This window comes from Lycorma delicatula, chromosome 13, assembly GCF_047948215.1.
Source record: "Lycorma delicatula isolate Av1 chromosome 13, ASM4794821v1, whole genome shotgun sequence".
In the NCBI taxonomy this organism is placed as follows: domain Eukaryota; kingdom Metazoa; phylum Arthropoda; class Insecta; order Hemiptera; family Fulgoridae; genus Lycorma; species Lycorma delicatula.
Genome location: NC_134467.1, coordinates 9,924,552 through 9,945,143, shown reverse-complemented (window position 1 = coordinate 9,945,143; position 20,592 = coordinate 9,924,552). Strand labels below are relative to the sequence as shown.

General features: G+C 30.3%; 1 protein-coding gene across 5 annotated transcripts in view; it reads right to left on the bottom strand.

Moving 5' to 3' along the window:
• The window catches only part of LOC142333805 (uncharacterized), a 58,263-nt gene extending 40,710 nt beyond the window's left edge, over positions 1-17,553 (bottom strand). For 2 of the 5 annotated variants that reach the window (XM_075381341.1, XM_075381337.1), the window contains exon 1: positions 17,237-17,529. The gene's annotated coding sequence lies outside the window, so the exon portion shown is untranslated. Of the gene's footprint in view, positions 1-2,877; positions 3,062-16,308; positions 16,653-17,236 lie in introns of those variants that run through there. The other 3 variants (XM_075381338.1, XR_012758702.1, XM_075381340.1) reach the window with 3 other exon arrangements.
• Positions 17,554-20,592: the final 3,039 nt, after the last annotated feature.

Here is a 20,592-nt window from a genome sequence, read left to right as displayed (position 1 = left end):
ATTAAGCTATACTATAATACTGGGATCCAAATTAAGAGGGAACTTTTGCGGTTTTATATGAAATCTGACCTGAAAAAAGGTAGGTCTTATAACTGTACCCACCGGGTTGGTCTAGTGGTGAACACGTCTTCCCAAATCAGCTGATTTGGAAAGCTTAGAGTTCCAGCGTTCAAGTCCTAGTAAATTCGGTTATTTTTACAAGGATTTGAATGCTAGATCGTGGATACCGGTGTTCTTTGGTGGTTGGGTTTCAATTAACCACACATCTCAGGAACGGTCGAACTGAGAATGTACAAGACTACACTTCATTTACACTCATTCATATCATCCTCATTCATCCTGTGAAGTATTATCTAAACGGTAGTTACCGGAGGCTAAACAGGAAAAAGAAAAAAGGTCTTATAACTGTATTTTTTAGTTAGTATTTGAGAAATCTGGGGTAATAAACAAAAGATCGGAGTTGAAAAAAAAACACTATTTTACGTTTGGTGTAAAATAACGTTGTTAAATCGGTGATAAAAACGCATTAAGGTTTTAAACAAAATTTGTAGAGAATTTGATTCCGAGTAAAACTATGAATAATCTGCACAGAAACAAAAGAATTTCGAAGTTTATTAAAAAAATATATATATATATTTAAAAATGTGACGGATTTTATTAGGTATTAAACGAAACAAAACTACAAAACAAAAGAATTAAATATTTTAGAAAAATAAACGAAACTATTAATAAAACACATTTGTTTCGCGTCGCTCAAGTAGATAAGTGGTGCAAATGACAACGTGTCGAGTCCGTAACCGTGCACACATCGGTTCGAATCCGACTTCACACACGTATTTTTATTTTTTATTTCATTAATTTAAATATATTGATTTATTAATATTTTTTAACCTCTGATTGTAAACATTTTATATGAATACAAACATATTATTGAAATAATAATAAATCTTTTTTTTCCTTTTTTTTTGTCTTCAGTCATTTGACTGGTTTGATGCAGCTCTCCAAGATTCCCTATCTAGTGCTAGTCGTTTCATTTCAGTATACCCTCTACATCCAACATCCCTAACAATTTGTTTTACATATTCCAAACGTGGCCTGCCTACATCTACATTTATCCTATCCATTTCTCTTTTTAAATTTTCTAACCTACCAACCTTTTTTAAACTTCTAACACATTCCACGCTCCGACTCGTAGAATGTTATTTTTTAATTTTCTGGTGACCCATTCCTTTGTAGTCGCCACCCGGTCGGGGACTAGTTTACCTCCGGAATATTTTACCGAGGAAGGCGCCTCCATCATTGCTATATGAAAACGCAGAGAGCCACATTTTCTTGAAAGAAAAAGCAGCTGTAGTTTTCCATTGCTTTCAGCTGCGCAGTACTCAGAGGACTGAGTGATGTTGATATGGCCGTTTAAGTCGTTCTGACTCCCGCCCCTAACAACTACTGAAAGAGCTGCTGCCCTCTTTCAGGAATCATTCGTTAGTCTGGCTCTCAACAGATACCTCTCCGATATGGTTGCACCTTCGGTCCAGCTACTCTGTATCCCTGAGCACTCAAGCCCCCTCACCGACGGCAAGGTCTCATGATTCATAGAGGAGGAATAATAAATCAATATATTTAAAATTAAAAAATGAAAATAAAATATACGTAATTACGGATTCGAACCGATGTGCCTTCTTGTAAGATCCAAATATTATATTAATTAAAATTTTATTTGGCTGTAACTGGAACCAACCGAAAATAGTACCGGTTATGATATATTGTTGAAAAGCTCTCGACGAGGGGTTGTTACTGCAGTTAAGAAAAAGTCCAAAATCCTATTTTTTTTTTTTTTAGATTTTGGGCTTTTTTAATTTAGTCGATTGCAATCAAAAGCAGAGGTGCCAAAGATATTATAACAGCCCTAAATCCAAAATTTCAACATTCTACGGCTATTGACTTTTAAGTTATACGAGATATATACGGACGTATGTACGTACAGACATCGCACCGAAACTAGTAAAAATGGATTCAGGGATGATCAGAATGGATTGTTCTGTTGAAATCTGAAAACAGAAATTTCTCGCGGTTCCTTATTACTTCGAATAAGGAAGTAAAGATTCTCAGTATAAACGAGACTAAAACAACGCGATACGAAATATTAGATACCGATAATCAACCCATCGGGTCGGTCTAGCGGTTAACGCGTCTTCCCAAATCAGCTGATTTGGAAGTGGAGAGTGATTTGGAAAGTCGAGAGTTACAGCGTTCAAGTCCTAGTAAAGCCGGTTATTTTTACAAGGATTTGAATACTAGATCGTGGATACCGGTGTTCTTTGGCGGTCGGGTTTCAATTAACCACACATCTCAGGAACGGTCGAACTGAGAATGTGCAAGACTACACTTCATTTACACTCATAATATCATCCTCTGAAGAATGATCTAAACGGTAGTTACCGGAGGTTAAACAGGAAAAAGAGAGAGATACCGATAATTAATTTTTAAACGGTACAATTTTTTTTAATATTTCAAATTAGATAGATAACCTTACTCGTCGATTTATCTTATCGATGAAACTTTACGACTTTGCGCATTTGTCACTCTGTAATATCAGACCTACTTTTAAAGCGCAACATGGAGTACAAGATTACAGTTCATCGTAATCTTAAGGGAATACCTTTACAAAATTAACAAAAAATTATTAAGAATTCTCTCTTAATTCAACGACAAAGAGTTTTCTCACAAATTGAAGATGAAAATTTACCGATAAAATTTTTTTTGTAAAAGTTCCAGTTCATCGATCGGGCTAAAACTCGAGTTTACCCAGTTACTAATAGTACTTAAAAAGAAAAAGTTAACAAAAAATTTATTTTTATTATTATATGTTTAACATACCTTAATGAATATGTTCAAAACATCATGCTTTCACTCTTATGCATTCACGATGGTATTTACTTCAGAATTACAAATTTTTTTCCTAAAGCTTTTATCCGATTTTTGAAATTGAATAAATAAGTTTTCAATCGCCTGTGAGGGGTAATTCAGGATGATCGGATTTGAAGAAAACATGAAGATTTCCCTGAAAAAAAAATCACATGTCAAATCATACGAATGCGGTTACCTCTTCAAGTTGTTTCTCATCCTAAACATTCAAAAAAAGCTTGATCGAAGTTATCTGTAACTTTTAAGAGCGTAGCGAGTAATATTTGAAAGACACGCGACTGTTTTTCATGAATTATCATCGAAATGAATAATCAAAAATATAAACCGAAATTAAAAATTTGAAATCGCGTATACTTTTAAAAGAAAATAAAAATCTGGAATAAAATAGAAATGTTTTAATAGGTTAAATAAATTCTTTGACAGCTGAAAGCATCTATCACGTTACCCCTAAATGCCAAAAAATAATTAATTATAACGTTTATTCATTATTTAATTGTAATTTTTTGAATTTTACTTGTCAATTTCGTAATGTAACGCTCTTATTTTACGAGTTTATTTCCTTATATTAAATTTTTTACATAAATGTTATTTATTTGTGTTTATTGTTCGGTAACTACCAAACTTATCGTGACAATTCAGTGCACAATAACGTCTACATTTCATGACAAAAAATTCCTTTCGAGACGTCGGAAGGCGGTAGTAGATTTCACCGGTGCTAAGTAGGTACATGTGAAAAAAGTTTCACATGTTTAGCGTACGGCAAGCTCCATCTTGTTACAGTTCCAGCAATATTTTGATCATCCCTTGCCGTAAGGGTAGGTCATATCAAAAATTGTTTAAGACAAAAGTTTTAGGTACGTTTATACAACTAATTACCGCTTTAAACCTATTCGACGCTGTGCCTATTAAAGGAGGTACGATTTTTTTTGTCTTCGAAACCCCATTTTTTCCACCCCCTGGGCCAACGGTCGGTGATATCAAAAGACTTTACTTAGGTGTTCTAGGTCCTTACCCGAAGAATAGTAGAAACTTTAAACGAATTCGATATTTTACTTAATAAGAAAGGTATTATTTTTTCAAAAAAGCGCCCCCAATTCCAGTCCCACGGTCCGATTTTGCCCGTTAACAAACTCGACCGAGAGTTTGGGTGGTTATATTTTACGTATAAATTTGAAAGCGATTGGCGCAAAATTACGGAAATTATCGTGTCAACAAGAAAGTGAAGTGTGTGTGCGTGTGCGCGCGCGCAACATTTTTAACCGGGTGGTTTTGGAGTCTGGAGGATGTGAAACGCGAAGATATGTCGAAATTTTCCGAAAGTCGAACCACGGTATCATTACAATAGTTAGCTTTCTTATGAAATCTACCAAAAAAAGTCACTGACAGATCTCTGTTCTTCCTTCTGCCGGAAAATACTAATCGTACAATATTCGTAACGGTTGACGGGAGTGCACGACAAGTTTCAGCCTTTACACGATGCTTTGCCGGCACCCTACAGAACGGATGATGGCAGACAGTCGTGCAACAGGATTAGAGACATTGCTGACCGTACCGCTTAGTCGAAATAATCTGCAAAACATTTTCAACAGTTAGAGGCCAATTTAGAAACAGCCCAGGTGTGTATTTTGTTTCGTTTGTTTGTTAATATTATTATATAAACATAGTCGATGCGATATATAAATTAAAAACTTATTTGCAACGCGATCGAATGCTATTTCATTCTCTGCTCTGAGGATACTCATGATTTTGTTAAAATTATTATTTCGTTACCTAAACGATGTGGAAACCGCTAAGAAAATACCTGCTGTTCAAATAATATACCTCAATACTATATTAATGTTTTTACCGAAGAGTAAAACGTTCTGATATTTCATCCGAGTACTCTTCCATTTAAAATATAAGAAAGGAGGGGAACAAGCTACTTTAACGCATTTAAAATAAACTATAACCGACCTTATATCATGCGGTCTTACGTTTATGATTCACCGATCAGTCTTCTTTTACTGAAAAAAAAAGGAATTCTAATAAAATCCATTTCAACGTCTAATTTATTTGTTTCAGACTAAATAAAAAGAAGATTAGAAACAGAAATGATATCGCTACAGATAGATATAACTATCACGAAGCAAAGATGTGACATTTTTGGCCTATTTATAGAAATGTTTTTTTAAAAAGTATTTTAAAAATAATACATAACTGACCGAGCTGTTTTCAACCAAATCGGGACAAAATAGCAGACGTAAATGTAAACACGGTTGAAACAATAAAGCATATGACAATATTTTGAACAAACTGTTATTTTAGTAGAAGAAATTTATTTTATACGCGTTGAATGTAACGGCAACTAATGCTAAAACCGCTAGTAAAACTTTTTAAATGGAAATAATTGTTTCTCGATGAGGAAAAATTAATCGAGAATAATTTTCCAATTTCGTATTGACGGTAACCGAAACCTTTTTGTTAGAAACCTTATCGACCAGCGATTCCCAAACCTGACGCCGCGGCGCCCTTCGAAATATTGTAAAAGCTTCATAATTAATTGAACCAAGACATTTATAATTATTAATTTAACGTTAATAAAGAAAAAAGAAAATGTTAAGTAATGAAGATACACGAGTTTAATTTATTTTTATCTCTTACTCACGAGTAGTCATTATTTTACTTAGGGTATGGCGCCGTGGAAAAGTTTTAACTGAAAAAGGGCGCCGCAATTCGGCAAAATTTGGGAGCCATTGCTTATCAACAAATTTTGTAATGAATTTGTAGTATAAAATTAAAGAATCTTTTTACAGGCAATGGCTGTTTTCACACTTACCGACACTTTGTCGGCGGTCGTAAGAATTAACTTAAACTCAGGAATACCTTTCACAATGACCGACATGTAGGCGTCGGTACGGTGTCGTCTCAGTTCGTTGTTTTGTACCGGTTGCGTCTCCAATTTTTCTCTAAAATATGGCTAATTTTAAATACGATGTAGTAACATTAATCGAACTTATAGTAAGCCCTGCTTGTGGGATAAGTTTAATGACGATAATAGAAATAAACTATAATAAAAAATAATGTCGGGTAGTAAAACAAAAAAAATCACTGAAACTGGTAGACAACAACTAAGTTAAAACTTGTAACGTGAAAATATTCTTGTCGATGTCGGTACTGCGCCGTGTCTTGTCGGAAAGTGCTAAAACGATCATTCACTCTTGTAGAGAGATAGCTTAATCGAATTATTTAAATCGTTTCACGTACAAAATCAAAATAATAAAAGTAATTAAAACTATAGAGCCGTATATTTTCCTACTTTATAAAAAATTTATTTGATATCGAAAAATTAAAATGATTAAAAATGTTCAATTATAAAATAAACGATGCGTAAGTATTGCTCTTTTTAACTCATCGGGAAGGTTTTGGGTTCAAATCCCACAAAAAAAAATCTGGCATTTTTCACGCATTGTAAATTTTAATACCGCAAAAATAAATGACAAGGACAAATTTCATGAAAGATCTAGTTATACCCTGGCCGGAAACTCTTCTGCAAGTTGTTACTTTACCTCGGTCATCGAAAACAATTATTGGAGGGATCCTAGGAAACAATGAAGCACAGACACCGACCGGAAGACAAGAAAAATAGAGAACCTTCTGTGAAATGTGCCGTTACCAAAAGAAACGAATGACAACTAACTATTGTACAAGATGTAACACCTCTTCTATCTCGAGCACGTGTGCAAAACCTGTTCCGAGGACATGTAAATTGCAATCATCAGATTTCTGCAAGTTGAAGAATTACGATCGTGAACGTTCTTGAACTTGTAAAGCGCAAGTTTTTAATTATAAATCCATCGTTACTGAGGAAAATTCGTGTTTATAATCAAATTGAATTTTGAAAAAAAATTTCAAATCTTAAGCAAATAGAAAACACGATGATAAAATAGTTTATATATAATAAATAAAATGAAATTCAACTTTACCGACGATTCGTTCGGTTTCTCTCTTCTAGTAATGACATTTCCAGTCATATTCAGATACAGAAAAAACAAACACAAAACAAGAGATGTTTGTATTACAAACGCATACAAAAGGAATTGCAATATTATTGATATGAATATGATGTCGGTCTTTGTGCTTCTTTTAGAGATATAATAGATTACATGTAGAGATATTACTGTTAATCCTGATGAAATTTTAGATATTATGGCGAGAAAGAAAAATCGACGATTAGCTTTATAATAATTCATAACTTTTATTGGAGTGTAAATGTGTGAGTGTGAAGTATATGTGACTTATGAAAAAAATGATATACTAACATTATGATTCTTATTTGCGTAGTAAATTATGTATTAAATCTAAGCAAATGTTTTGTGTTTCTCAAATGCAAAAAAGTATAAAAAACCGTTTCAATATAAAATAATTTTCATTATTATTATTATTTTACGATCATCATCAGCCCCCTACACAATATGTAATGTTAAATTACATAAACTTTAAAATACGTATAATATGAAAGATTAATACAATGTTGACCCTTGTGTTTATAAAAATAATCCGTTTTAAAATAAAGGTGTCGAATCCCAGTCAGTCTTTGTATTTTTAACATGCTAAAAAAAAAAAAAAATAATAATTGAACGTTGATATGCTGTCGATTCAAGTTTGTTAATAGATGCATTTTGACGCGTTAATTGAATATTTGTTTTAGTAGCGCGGAAGACATAATAACAAAGTCTTTGACCGCTGTCTATCTGGTAATGTATATTTGTAAGTCTGGCAACTCTGGTTGGTGTATTTGTAAGTCTGGCAACTCTGGTTGCTAGGAAACCGATCGGTTTCCTAGCAACCTAGTACGTTGTATGAGGAAGGGAGGTCCCCCCTTCGTCACTTCGACTACATACAACCGTTCAAGGTTACACAGTTACAACTTAAATGCATCCCATATATTACTACAGTATTTTATAAAATTATACCGAACCAAAAATATAAAATTAACATTGCAAACGTTTTCATCACCGATGCATTTATTTTTTTAAAATCCTTTGTGGCCATTATTTCGATTGTAATTATTGAAAAGATCGTTGTAAGACAAGAATTGAATTCAAGACCTGTTAATTTTTTTTTAATGTATGAAACCTGGCTAAACAATTGTCGGTGGTGGATATAGAATAAACTTCACACATTACTTTTTGATAGTATTAATAAAAAATAAATCTCTCTCTCACTGTGTGTGTGTGAGCGCGCACACATTACATCCTTATGTACCACTCGTTAATCGTTTTTATAATCTATAATAATTTGTAGTTCAGTTATTTTTCTTTGATGATTAGCTATTGAAGAAGTTACAGTCTAGTTGTGGAAAATTCTTCAGATATCTTCTGGAATCTAACCCAAAACCTTTGGTGTATTATGTAGCAAGGAAGTACGCTTTCTGTGAAACGGTCGCGGCGACATTACATTTTTATTGTTAATTACAATATTCGATTTTTTTAAATTTCTGCTTTAAATTAAAATTAAAAAAATATAAAACCGCGCACGCGAATGTACTTTTATGTATCGTCACATGATCAGCTATACGACGTCTTCCGACCCGCTGGCCAATAAATTCTCTTACCGACAAATTGTAATACGGTGGTATCTTTTCCATGACAAGTGAAGTGCCATTTCGTTCAGCATAAAATGCTTAATAAATTTTGTAATAAGTAAAAATTTTATCAAACAATTAATTGTAAAGATATGGAAGAATTAAAAATTAAGATGGCTCCATTTTGAAATCTTTGAAGTTGATGTTTTCAAAATCTTTTATTATGTAGAATAAAAAATTAAATTTTCCAAATTTAATTATTGTAGGTTAACCCGTTCCTGAGAAGTGATTTTTTTTGTTGAAAACCACAAAATTGCGTCCAGAAGGAAAACAAAGCAAAGCAGGACTTAAGTCGGTTTGAACGTTTTTGCATCTTTTGGTGTCCTGAATCAGTTTCTGGAGTTCGGGGAATACGTCCTGCAACACTCTGTACGTATGTTCTAATTATAAATATATTAAAATTGTAGAGAGCTGTATGTTTGATATTTCAGTCGCTGGTAAAAAATGAACTAACCTGTGCATATCATTGAAATATGAATTTTTATATTCCATTGGAATATTTTACATTCAATTTATACCGACGTGAATATATTTTTCAAATAAAATACATTTAACTAATTCGTCAATCGATCTTAAAATTAAAAATAAAAGGATCGGATAAAATAATTAATAATGAATCTTAATTCTAATATATTTAAATTAAACGTAATGTTTATAAAATATAATTTGAAGATAAAAATTATAAAAAAAATATATATATAATAAATAAACCGCTATCAGAATCATTTACAGAAGTGTAGTTAAATATAATCCATAAATAGATTTTATTTTCTGACACATTAGGAAAAAATAATCACATACTTTGTAGTAAAATATCAAGGAAATATTTTAAATAACGGCAAAAAATTTAAATCCTTTACTGTTGAAAAATATACGTTAACAGCAAAAAAAAAATATATAATTAACCTCAATCTATACATATATTGACGCCGTGCGTTTCGTTTGTTCCCGATAACCGCAAAAACGAATGAATCAGTCATTACGAAATTTTACCTGTAACTTTCTTATGACACCTGGAAACTTAACCGCAGTTTAAATCTCATCAATTTCACTGCTATGTAAATCATTAAATAAAAACCTTATAGATAAAAATCTATAACTTCCTTTACCAAGATTTAATGTCTATGTTAATATCGACTTCAAACAGTAATTATTTGATTTACTAAATTTAATTCGTCGTCTATAAAATATCAGTTTGTATTAGCGCCATAATATACGTAAAAATAAATTAATTTGATAATAAAATTATAGGAAATGACGACAGTTTAGAAATTTGCGGCTGTACAGAGTAACATTCTGTATATTTTTAGTTCCCGAACTAAGAATTTACATCATCAGGGTAAGCCATTCTCGTAATTGGCATAAATTCGACATTCGATTTGGTAGTAATATTTTCATATGCCAAATTATGCATATAGCGCGGACGAGGGATCCTAGTGATAAAATAAAATTTGAACATGATGAATTAAGGAAACAATATTACTTACAAAATGTTCTGATGCAGCAGTAGTATATATATATATATATATATATATATATATATATATATATATATATATATATATATATATATATATATATATAGAGAGAGAGAGAGAGAGAGAGAGAGAGAGAGGGCGGTAGAATTAAATAAATGAATTATGTTTAAAGTATAAAAATTATCTAAAGTAACCGCTAGTACCGCCTAACACGCGCGAATAATACACTGTATGCGGGCGCACTCTAGTTAGAATCATCGAATTAAATAAACAAAAAATATTATATTTAAATAAAATGATAAATATTTCAAATTAAGTTGTGTGCGTAAGCCGTGCATCAGAGAAAATCCGCGTGACAGGAAAATCCTACAACTGTGTTGTCAACTTTTTTGCGGTAGGTGTTCAATTGTCATTAAAATAGATGCTGTATTTCAATTTTCTATGCATTACATGGTAGGGTGTCATACAATTTAAGCTAATTACAATCAAGAAAGGAATGTTTTAATAAAAATAGAAAGAACAGGAGAAAAATCAAAGAAGTGAATTTAAAGTTCGACTTTTTATTTAATGAATCTATTGCGGTGTAAAATTTCTTATGCGTATGAATAAATTCAATTATAAAATTTATACAGTCCTTTATTTTAATTTATACCCTCAATTATGCGATTATATACAAAATAAATTGAGGGGGGTGTCGAATCATATTATTAGTTCTAAGATCTGTCTAAATCTATTACGGTATCTTTACGATTTACTACAGTTTGTTATTTTATTATTTTTCAGCGAAAAGTTAAATACCTTTGCTCTGATAAAATAATTTAGAATTGCAGAAAGAGGTTTTATTTAAATCTTTTCAAAAGTTAAGCATTCTTGACACAATTATATTGAATCGCGTTAAAATTGAAGGAAATCTTCCTAGTTAAGTTACTTCGATGTCAAAAATCATCAATTTTTCATGTATATCTTATTCGGTTAGCTTATAGAATTCAAGTAAACAAACTGCGCGTGTATGAAAACATACAAAAATCTTTATATGAAACTGTGAGCTTCACAGTTACAGCGGCGTACTGTTTGGCTATTCTACGCATGCGCGTAAAGAACGCTGAACGATGCTTTGAGGGAGAGAAAGCACTGTCGCTCCCGCAGTTCTGACCCTTGCGTGTCGGTAGAAGGTAGTTTTGTTTTTACTCCGCGTGTGTGTGGAACGTTCCACGTTCGTTCCCTTTTCTAGTTTAGTCGGTAGAAGGAATACGAAAGCGGTTTAGTTGTTTTTCAGTAGCGATCAGAAGATTGTGTAAAGCAAGAACTCTTTGATCGCCACAACCGTCCAAAAATACGCTGGAAGGGCAAAAGAGAAGGTAATTAGTAAAAAATAATTACGTATTTGTTTCTATGTAATAGAAATTTAAATTAAGTACCGTTAGACTGCAGTGTTTTTAAACCGACATTTTATTAAGTTATTATCTAATAATACTAAAAAATATTATCCGTATTGACATTTTATTAATAATTCGGTTAAACCGAATACGATTTTTAAAGCAGAATGTGCTGTGCTTAAAAAACCGATAAAGTGTAGAATTAGATTAATATCCTGCTTCCAGCTATTCTATTCGATTCATTTTTGTCGGTTCTTTTAATTTCCATAAAAATTTGACCACGGCCTTGAAAAGGTCCAGAAAAGGTTTTTCTGGAGCAGCACCCCCAGTAATTTCAAGTACGAGACGCCACCGGAATCGGTGCTTGACTAAACCCTATTTAATCTCTACATAAACAGAGCCCGGTTTAAAGAAAAATAAACAGATTTAAAAATAATAAACATTATAATGATGTGTATAAAGACAGAGATAAATTTAGAAAATTGATTTGAAAATCTACGTTTCTAGTGAAAAAGAAAAAGAAGGTATAAACCTGAATAGATGGACCGAAGAAATGTGACATTTTGGAAAGCAAAAGAGATCAAAATTTTGGAAACGTGATCCTTAGTGAACAGAAGGTAAAGAAAAAATCCACCCCCCACCCGTTCAAAGATTTAATTAAATTTTTTTTTAACTTTAAAATAGTTTTTTGTATTTCTCTAAGTTATGGTACTCTTTCTATTAAAAACTTCAGATTTTCTCCATGAAGCCTCCCTGATGTACTTGTGTCATACAGGAAATATCTAATGTGGACACCACATGACTTCTTTGTACGCCTATTATATTACATATACATATTTTTTTTAAATGAAAATTACATAAAATCTTACTTCATTAATAACTTCCGATTTTTTTCATATATATATATATATATATATAGTTTTTTGTTATTATTGAATCATTATTTATTTTAAAACTATTATTACAATCTGAGATTAATAATTATTAATAAATCAATATATTTAAATAAATAAAAAAATATGTATATGAAATCAGATTTGAACCGATGTGCCTTCCCTTTGTAAGATCCAAATATTTCATTAATTAAAATTTTATTGAGCTATAACTATGAAACCGATGAAAATAAATACCGCTTATGATATATCGTTGACAAGCTCTCGATGAGGACTTATTACTGCAATTAAGAAACCTCAAAAATCCAAATAAAAATTGGATTTCGGGCTGTTTTGTACATTTTTGGTCCGCTTGATTGCAATCAAAACGAGAGGTCCGCAATTAGATGTTACAACTGTTCTAAACCCAAAAATTTCAACATCCTACGGCTAATCGTTTTTGAGTTATACGAGACGTACAGAAGTCACGCCGAAACTAGTCAAAATGAAATCGGGGATGATGAAAATGGATATTTCCGTTGAAATCTGAAAACAGACACTTTTCGCGATTACAATACTTCCTTTATTTCGTACAAGGAAGTAAAAATTAGACCGTTTTGTAGCAGAGACATTTTGACAATCTAAATTCTCTATGCCTAATATTTAAAAAAAATTTATTTGAGGAATTTTTATAACTTTTACGTAAGACCGATATGTAAACACAACTTTCCATTAAATTGTATTATATAATTATTTATTTAAGGTGCTTCTAAAAAGATATTTGTTTTCGTAGATAAATAATTTTATATTATAATCTAATGAAATGAAATTAAACTGTGTTAATCCTTCTTTTTATTAATAACTGTTGACTGTAAATTCGGTATTTTATTCATCCCTTACTTAAGAGGTAATTACTAGGGGTAGTTACCAAATTGGCTATTTTGTAAAATTTAATGTAACGTTTGAATATGTTTTTATAACAGGGAATTTAATTAAACATAATAATTAAATAATTTACTTACCGATCAAGTTAAATATTTGTATGTTTATATATGTGAAATGTTTAAATACTTAATTAACACTGATACTATTATTATTATTATTAGTAATAGTATTTTAATTAGTTGATTGATATTAATTATCGGTAATAACTGTTACTTCTAGAAACAGATATGTGGCGGCCATTTTATAATTAAGACCCCCTATTTATTAAATAATGCAATTATTCCTCACCATCATGTCTAAAAATCACAAATCATTGTAGTTTAACACTTAAGAGTGCTGTTCCCGTCATTTGACGGAACGTCGTAACTACGGAGAAATGCGGATCACGTCATTTAACGGAGTTCATACTTACTTGTTATTAAGTGTAATATCCCGTCAAAAGACTCGATTCATTCGACCCAAAAAGGTGTAACATGTACTGTTTTTTAAATAATATATATTACAAACCGTAAAAAATAAGGGACAGGTTCTGTTAGCTGTTCCCTACTATTTTTTATAATACACATACACCGGCAGAATTTAATAGTTAAGCGTGTTCTGGCTGGTCCTTTCTATTTCAAAGTGCATTGTTGTAAATGAATAATACTGTACTAGTTCGATCAGAGAGTGGAGTTAATCGTTTTAAATAATAAGTCGTGGAGTAATCGTGAGCTAATAAAAACGAAAAATAGTTGTATTGTTTTTATGCAAAATGTTAACATTTGACCTAAAGAAAAATCACTACAAATATACGGTGTCGGATGTAAGTGACGACCATGAGAGATGGAGGTGTAGAAAGGTGTGTGGCGAGTAAATGTGCAGTTGCATACTAATTAATGGCAGACTAATATTTGTTGTAAGTTATAAAACAGTGGTGGTCAATTAACAGAACTGAAAATATGTCTTAGCTGTAATCATAAACTAATGCATATATGTATTGCCTTTTTTGGGGGGAGAAGGGTTGTGAACAACAGGGAAGATCGTTTCTGACTGAACAACAAAACCAAATGAACATATAATTAAAATTTATTTAATTCTGTTTAAATTACAACAAATAGAAAACATAAATTTAACAAACCGAATAACTTCAAAATATTCAGACATAGCATATGATTTGGAAATATTCGGCTACTTTGTTATAATATTAGTAAAATTACAGTAGTATATTCAATGAAATAGAAATTTTTCCCAAGATATAAATGGTCTTTTTTGCTCACACTAAACAGATCCTAAAGCATTTACAATCAGAAGATCGGTTTTATCTTAAATGCAGATAAAATAATCATGAAATGCTGATTCGATAAACAGAAATTTTCTAGTGAGAAATTATGAATTTTTATACGCAAAGTCTGTAATTTATTATTTACAAATTTTTAATCTATCTTATAACGCGATATTTATTTTTATTTTCAAGAAACACACACATATTTTGATTTATTCTATTTTGAATGCAGAAACTTTATAAACATACTTTTGTTTTAAAAATCATCTACTATTATTAAATGAAAATTTATAGTTTTAATGATTCAACGTGCATTAGAATTTAGAATGGAAAGTTTATTTTAAGTAATTTTGCGCAATTACTAGATCAATTTAATTCTTTTCATACTTTAATATATCATAGGAAATATGCTTAGTATCAGGAGAAAAAAATCTAAATGTTGGAAAGCAGGTTTGGTCAGCAGGTGACTTGTGCAATTTTAAAGTCAGCAGCGTGTTATCACAGTAGTCTAACCGATCAGCAACCGGTTCTGTGAATCATCGATACATGCTCAGATGCTAATCCATTCTGTCATGAGGTTGAGTTAAGGTTACACTTTTTTGAAGAGAGGTTGGAGATAAATTACCAAGGTATGACAATACTTAAATGGATTCATATAACGCTTGGCTGAATTTATTTTTAAATGGAAATATGGTCACTATAAAGAGACTATAATACATTTTCTATGCTATAAGTCATTTGAATGATGGATGTCACCTTACAAAAAACACAATCGGTCATCTTCAACACCAGAATCACAGTTCGATTCGACTCTAATGACCATTAAGGTTAGTTTACGGTTTATTCCTAACCTTAACCCTAATCTCCCAACACAGAACAAATCAGTAAACTGAACAAATCTCAATAACTCCAAAAACTGATTACTAATCGACTAGAGTACTAACATGGTGTGAACTTACGGGTCACCCGCTATCCAAACATGCTTTCAGACATTTAGATCCTAAACATCTTCTATGTTAACATGAAAAAAACTGAAGTTGATCAATTGCTCAGAATTACCATATTTTACAACAAAAATTTCTTGAATTTAAATAATTTTAGTTATGCAATTTAATACCATCAGTAGTCAAAACAATCATATACATTAAGAAAAAGCAATAATTACAATCGTTTTATGAAACTATCTTTCTTCAACTCGTAGAGAACTCCAAAAGTCAGCACTTTCTAGTTTGGACAAACGGTTAATTATTATGGAAAATGCTTACAATTTTATAAGTTATTACATTCATAAAAGGCGTGGCATCAGACAAACTGTAAAAGTGATTCTAATTGTAATGGCATTAGAAGTTCACCTGATATATACATACAAAATAGAAAATCTAATGTAACGTTAACTTAAATCAAGAAGATAAATAGTAACAATTAAATTTATACCAACCACACCACAAAAAAGTCAAGCAAATAATTTTTAAGTCGGTAAGTGAACCGTAACTCATGTTCAACTAATAGAATCCTTTTTATTAAAAAAAATATAGTGGTAACAAAAATGTCCGAGGTGTACTCCTATCTGACTAATAACTAATTTTGAGTTTACAGCATAAAGTGAAATAGAAAACATAAATAAATATATAATTTAAATACAATAAAATATACATAAACTTATATTTAAAAAAGAGAGAAAAAAAGATTTTAAGATATCTTAAAATTTATATCTATACTATATTTTTGACAATGATCGAGTAAGCACACATATACACAGCATGAAAAAATTAAATTTTATATTCTACGTAGATATAAATAATTGTCTGTATACTTCTAAACAACCTACCTCTTCATTATCATATATGTAAAAATTAACATGTTAAAGTTGAAGGGCACAATGGTCAACACAAATTCAGGAATATGTAAAATTTGTAGAAGAAACTAGCATGTACTATTAAAATAATTTTCAATGGAATTTTCAAGGATTAAAAATAACAGAAATAAATTCATACTGCTACAAAACATTACGTACAGGTACTGTAGCACAATGTCAGCAAGTAGGCATACACCACTATATTACATGAATTATTCTTACAACAAAATAAGAATGAATTTAATTAAAATATAATATTTTTTTTTACTCTGGTAAGGTAAAATCATTTCACCATAAAATCATGTAAATGACATTAAAGTTGCAAAAGATAAAAATGTAAAAAAATTATAAATTCTTTACAAGTTATTGCTTTATAAATGTATTATGCTTTAAGTAACGATTTATAAATTTCTAACAGGGCTTAACAAAATAAATAATGAATACACGAACTTGACAACTAATAATACTGAGACGAAAAGAACGCGAAAGCGAAACGAAAAATTCTCAATACACCGGCAGAAACACCAAACACTTAATGTACACGAAGTTTATAATTAACCGAATAAAATAAATAAAACTTTTACTCAATACACACTTCGCACTAAATTTATAGTGTTAGGCTAGAAAATAAATTTACGTTTGGTCCATCTCACTACATTAATTACAATTAAATAATCGAAAAAATAATAATTTAAAACTCAAGTCATATTACAATCCAGGAAAAATAATAAAATTAAAAAAAAAATATATCTATAAAAATATCACTGTCCAAGCAGACCAAAACTACGAATGTATTGCATCAGCCATATTTGTTCTTTACAATTCTTTTATATGATGCAATAAAATCACTTATTTAATAACTAATTAAAACAATTATGTACAATTAACGTAACGTACTCACCCACAATAACAACAGTCTAATGTAAAAACAAATACGCAGGGTAGAGCCGAGCGATGAACCTGGACGCCGAATCTCATCACAGTCAAACGGACGAGTATACGGCCCGTAACACTTTAATATACGTTAAATGTTATAGTAAAACTACAGCTTTATTAAAATAATACTTTATTTATAAGTAAGTCAATTAGCATTCAATCTGACTGAATTTAAAATAATTTTAGAAAGACAAGTTTCCACACAACATGCAGCCATCTTGTTATTGCTAGCAAGCCACGTCAAAAGATTTACAAAAATAAAAAAAGATTGGATTTATTCAAGTCCACTACTTTCGTATACATTTTAGTACCTAAATAAGGCAAGGAGTGCGCTTTTGGTAATATCGATTATTATAAAATCGATTTGGTATCGTGCAGTTACAATCGTTGAAATTACGTGTTTGATGCAGTTCGTATAATGATGCAGTCGATGTTTTTTTTTATTTACAAAGTGATGAAGATTGAATGAAAATGGGAAAGTGACAAGAAAGGATAAATCATTTCAATGTTGTGAATGCAAAATCGCTTTATGTAAAGATCCTTGTTTTAAAACTTTTCATTAAAAAAAAATTACCTAAAAATTAAATTTTTTAAAAAGTAAAACTATTTTGGTGTAGGCCTACTGTAATTTTAATAAATATTAGTGTTGGTGATAGTTTAAGTGTGAACCGAATGTAAAAAAATTTTTTATTTAAAAACAGGCTTTCAAAAATCTGCTATATCTTTTTATTCATAAATGGTAGAAGTATATATTATATATCATTTGAAACTAGAAGAGTTGAGGTTTTATATGTTGTTTTAAGTACAAATTTTATATTATTTTTAGTTCTAAATTTACGAAGTTACAAATATAAGCAAAAATGGCTACCATTCTACAAACAGGCACATTTTGATACCCCCAGCACTAAGTGTTAAAGTACTCTTGCTTTATTAATACATAAGGAAATATGAATCTTTCAGTATCCACAGTATATTCAGTTGAGGATAATGCAGTGGTTTGTTACATGAAGGTCACCAAGTGTAAAATAACTCGTATTCCCTGACAACATCTTACTTGGGAGTATTGAATTGCAAATACTGCAGAATTACATACATTAAATCATTTATTTTCTGGAGAACAGGAAATTCCTAATTTGTTTCTAGGGAACATCCTGAGGTCAATACTGCCTCTATTCAGACGCAGGCATGGAGGTTTCTGAAACTGTGAAGATCTGAAAAAGCTTTTTCTCAATTTGAAGCCGGATAGGGTAGGAATGGTTGATATGAATGAGAAAGCTCGTTATCTTCACATTACTTACTACTATTTGATAAATGTAATTCTAGAATATTACAATAATAAAGATTTAACCCTTTTTTTAACATTGCTTTATAAATAAAACAATTTCCAGCCTGCAAATCTTTAATTTATTACTAATTTACATTAAGATTGAAAGCAATATATTATTTCCATCACCAAAAGCGATGGTGTGAATCATTTCCAGTATCTGTGCAATAGATAGATCTACTCTAACTATATGCCATATGACTATAATCAATAGTAATTAGTTCACATAATATGAACTAAATAAATGAATCCTTATACTATATTAATATTAAAGAAATATAAATTACTTAGCTCATGTAACTACAATTATATATTTTTAAATTTAAGATTATTCAGCAACGTATTTTTTAGTTACAATAAAACAGTGATCACCTTGGTAGCCACCAATTTTCAGGTTGACATTTGTTATGTAAATCAATTAATTAAATTGTGACCAGTTCAAGAACACTGGTAACATGAATATAGAAAAGTAATGATACTTTAAACTGGATACAAACTGAATTTGGATGTGCATCCTGCAACATCACTAATTAGTTATAACTTAATCCATGAAATAGACAAGTTGTTAGCATCGCTGCTAATTAATTATTATAAACATTTCATGTTGGAAGTCATTCAGAACTTTAACTACATAAGTAAATAAAGTATTTAATTACTTTACTTAGCAATTAGTTAAACTTCTTATTGTTCAAATATATCTGAACATTACATACTTTACTAGTAATACTTTAATTATCGTAATAGTAATATTATTATAATATACGATCATGTAATCTTTTGTCTTAACTTTTCTATTTTTAAAAATTACAAATCACTTTTAGTAATACTACAATACATATTATTAGAATAAAAGAACTTAAGAAGCAGGCACGTGTAAACATTATACTCTCAAAACCTTTTACTAGTCTTAAAATAAAAAATATATTTTTACTGTTTAATATTAACAGAGGTCTCAACTTGAACAAGGTAATCTCTACTTTAAATGATGAAGGAAATATTTTAACTTGGAACAAGTACTATTTATTGCGATTAGATCCATAAGACCATGTGAAGGGAAGATTTTTTTGATAAATGAATAAATTTAAAAATAAACAGAAAAAATTGAAAATGTTATAAAATATTTCATTAAAAATAAATCATCAAATGTAAATTTCCAAAATAACTTGAAAGTTTTAGAAACATCTCATGAGCATAAACAGCTGAAATAATTACAAATTTTACATTTATGAAATGAAAAATAAGTATGGCTTAGTTAACGAATAGATGGCCTGTTTAAAAATGATAATTAAATGTAAACTGATAACTCAAAAAATATCTTATTTAAATTTTATAGTGATGTTGATTTATTTAACTAGCTATTCAATTAATATGTACCATATCTAAAAACTATGCAAATAACTGCTTAAGTTAGTACTTAAGCAGTAACTTTAAGTGTAACTAAAAAATAATATGCAACTTAATCATATGTGTGTACACTCACCACTACACTTATTAATTACACATCCTGAAAATACATGTACGTAATAGACCTGAAATATAAAAAAAAACATACACAGACATGTACATACAAGTTTTCTTTATGTAAATCCAACTTAAATTAAAATTTTATACATTATAATAAAGAAAAGATAACCATTATTACTTCTCAAATAAGAAGTTTTATCTATCGCTTAACAGTAATATCTTTTTACAAGTTCACATCAGGCCTTTTACATTATCTAACCTGATTCTACATTCTCAATTAAATTAGGCAGGGAAAGGTTACTATTCTGAGGCCAATTAATAATAGATTAAGTTATATACATGCAGCACATTAAAAAAAATCTGCTTTAGAACTCAAAAAAATTAATAAGTCTAGCCGATTTAATTTAGAGACTAACATAGTACAAGCAAGCAGTTAAAAACGGTTTAGCCATTCTTACTGCTTGTTCCTTTGCACTAAAATCACACTCAGAAAGACTGGCAGACAGAGAGTTATGTACACACACCTTCCATGC